Below are 3,417 nucleotides of genomic sequence, written 5' to 3'. Positions count from 1 at the left end.
ACTGTCTTCGTCAACAACTCACAGGTGTGTGTGTGTGTGTGTGTGTGTGTGTGACAGGTGTGTGTATGTGACAAGTGTGTGTGTGGAGGGGTGCAGTATGAACAGTTCACTGTCTTCAACAACTCACAGGTGGGGGAGGGGGGACGTGTGTGTGTGTGTGTGTGTGACAGGTGTGTGTATGTGACAAGTGAGTGTGTGTGTGTGTGTGTGAGGAGGGGTGCAGTATGAACAGTTCACCGTCTTCGTCAACAACTCACAGGTGTGTGTGTGCGTGTGTGTGTGTATGTGTGTGTGTGGAGGGGTGCAGTATGAACAGTTCACTGTCTTCATCAGCAACTCACAGGTGGGGGTGAGGGGGGCGTGTGTGTGTGTGACAGGTGTGTGTATGTGAAAAGTGTGTGTGTGTGTGGAGGGATGCAGTATGAACAGTTCACTGTCTTTGTCAACAACTCACAGGTGAAGGGAGGGGGGACGCGCGCACGCGCGCGTGTATGTGTGTGTGTGTGTATGTGTGTGGAGGGGTGCAGTATGAACAGTTCACCGTCTTCGTCAACAACTCACAGGTGTGTGTGTGTGTGTGTGTGTGTGTGTGTGTGATGGAGTATGAACAGTTCACTGTCTTCGTCAACAACTCAAAGGTGGGGTGAGGGGGGACGTGTGTGTGTGTGTTTGACAGGTGTGTGTATGTGACAAGTGTGTGTGGCAGATGGAATATGAACAGTTCACTGTCTTTGTCAACAATTCACAGGTGTGTGTGTGTGTGTGTGCGCGTGTGTGTGTGTCTACTTGCGTTTGCAGATGCGTTTGGTGTGTGTGTGTGTGTGTGTGTGGAGGGGTGCAGTATGAACAGTTCACTGTCTTCATCAACAATTCACAGGTGTGTGTGTGTGTGTGCGTGTGTGTGTGTCTACTTGCGTTTGTGAGTGTGCGCAAATATGTATGACAGAAACATTTTGTATGTGTGTGACTGAGAAGACATGAGAAAGGGGTAAAAATGACAATGAGAATGACATGTATTCCGTTCTGTCTGTTGCAGGGATTCTTCGTCGCCCTCATATTCTGCTTCTTCAACGGAGAGGTGGGTACGGTTCACTGGACTACTGTCATCAAAACCTGCACAGATGGGCGCAATAGCCGAGTGGTTAAAGTGCTGGACTTTCAATCTGAGGGTTATGGGTTCGAATCTCGGTAACGGCGCCTGGTGGGTAAAGGGTGGAGATTTTTACGATCTCCCAGGTCAACACATGTGCAGAGCTGCTTGTGCCCGAACCCCCTTCATGTGCATACGCAAGCAGAAGATCAAATACGCACGTTAAAGATCCTGTAATCCATGTCAGCGTTCGGTGGGTTATGGAAACAAGAACATACCCAGCATGCACACCCCCGAAAACGGAGTATGGCTGCCTACATGGCGGGGTAAAAACGGTCGTACGCGTAGAAGCTCACTCGTGTACATACGAGTGAACGTGGGAGTTGCAGCCCACGAACGAAGAAGAAGATCTGTCCTCGCTGCTTCACTGTATTATGTGGACTATAATCACGTGGAATAAATACATGATGTGATGGATTGAAGAGTAAACAGACAGCGACCTTGAGAGGGCAAGACAAGACAAATAGTTGAACTGAGACATCTGCTCATTTTACATACAATAGTGGAACCTGGACGAAAATATGATATAAGGAAACAGCATTCGTTTACATTACATACCATGGGTTGTTGTTTTTTAAACGTACATTATCCGTCCATGCAGCAGTGGAATGCCTTATGAACGTAAATAACGACTTCCATTGGGCGTCTGACAGCAGAAAGGCCAGTCCGGCTGAACATAGACGGCTGTTTATAACAAGTTCAATTGTGGCAGGTCCACTTCCTTTGCGTTAGCTGTGCTTGACTATGTGTGTATACATATGTATGTGTACATAACTACATGCATGTATATGAATGTGTATAGTGCGTGCGTGTGTTTATTTAAGTTTGTGCCTGCCTGTGTGAGCGTGTGTGTTAGGGTAACTGTTAGATACACATGTATGTTAAAATGTATTATGCAGTGTGTGTGTGTGTGTGTGTGGTCACATTTTGGTGTGTGTATGTAACATTGATGTAATGTTTTATGTTAACAAAAGCGTTTTTGTAAAGCACCTAGAGCAGATTTCTGGATAGTGTGCTATATAAGTATCCATTATCATTATTAAAATAAAGAATTAAGTGTTTCCCAACTGTTGGTATCTGTGACACAAATGAATGGGTTTCAAATAGAGAGGGCAGAGGGCGAAGGTGAGGAGCGGGCAAGGCAGAAAGACAAAGTGTTAGTATGTTAGCCGAGTAACATAAATGACTTGGGGAAAAAATATACACCTTCATCATTTGGCACATTTGACAAAAGATCTGTAAGTCTAATAAATTCAGTTCATTTCAGTTACCCAAGGAGGCGTCACTACGTTCGGACAAATCCATATACGCAACACCAAATCTGCTGAGCAGATGCCTGACCGACAGCGCAGCCTAACCCAACGCGTTAAGTCAGGCCTTGAGGGGGAAAATAGAACTAGAATATGTAATAGAATGTAACTTAATCTAAAATTTCTATTTATTTATACGGTCGGCCAGAATGGTTGTATTTGTAACCGCAACGATAGAGCAGGTCTATATGTTTGTTGTTCTTAATTATATCCTGCTAAAATAGATTACTCACCAGTTGCCGTGTTCATTTCGATTCTGTCCCACTGCGCACAGGTCATCGCGCAGATGAAACGCACGTGCACGAGGTTCAACCTGCTGCGCCCTGGCGGCGGCGGCGGAAGCGAGCTGACGTCAAGGGGGACCACCCTGGCCACCAGCCTTCACCAGCGTGACGAGGACTCGGAGTACCCGACGACAGGTGGGGGAGGGGTGAACGGCAGTCTGATGATGGCCCACCACCACCACCACAACGGGTCCGCCCGCGGGGGGAGAGGCCTGTCGTCCGGCTCCAAGAAACCCAGCCGGAACGGCAGCAGCAGCAGCAGCCACTCGGAGAGCGGACAGGAAGTACTCGTACATCCCCATGAAGACCATGTCTGCCAACGGTTAGGCTCAGCTGACATCGGCCGCTGAAGGAGTTTGGGATTGTTCCTCGGCAAAGACCTATATTGAGTATATACTGGGGGGAGGGGGGAGGGGATTCTCAATGTATGCCAGCGGCTAGGCTCGACGGACATCGGGCACAAAATGTGTGGGATTGTTCCTCAGCTGAGACCTATATTGAGTATATACTGGGGGGGGGGTTGTTCGCAGTGTCTGCCAACGGTTAGGCTGACGTCGGGCACTAAAAGTGTTTGGGATTGTGCCTCGGCAAAGACCTATATTGAGTATATACTGGTGGATGGGATGGGGTCGGGGAGGGGGGGGGGTTGTTCTCAATGTCTGCCTACGGTTAG

General features: G+C 48.1%; 1 pseudogene across 1 annotated transcript in view; it reads left to right on the top strand.

Moving 5' to 3' along the window:
- Positions 1-3,117, top strand: part of LOC143294114 (calcitonin gene-related peptide type 1 receptor-like) — a 114,901-nt pseudogene extending 111,784 nt beyond the window's left edge. The window contains exons 9-11 of the transcript XR_013056875.1: positions 1-24; positions 1,037-1,078; positions 2,735-3,117. The exon at positions 1-24 is cut by the window's left edge and continues 112 nt beyond it. The product of XR_013056875.1 is annotated as a calcitonin gene-related peptide type 1 receptor-like (transcript). The remainder of the gene's footprint in view (positions 25-1,036; positions 1,079-2,734) is intronic.
- The last annotated feature ends 300 nt before the right edge of the window (positions 3,118-3,417 follow it).

Source organism: Babylonia areolata, chromosome 19, assembly GCF_041734735.1.
Source record: "Babylonia areolata isolate BAREFJ2019XMU chromosome 19, ASM4173473v1, whole genome shotgun sequence".
NCBI classification, from domain to species: domain Eukaryota; kingdom Metazoa; phylum Mollusca; class Gastropoda; order Neogastropoda; family Buccinidae; genus Babylonia; species Babylonia areolata.
The sequence above is the reverse complement of the archived record's forward strand: the minus strand, read 5'-3'. Positions and strand labels throughout refer to the sequence as shown.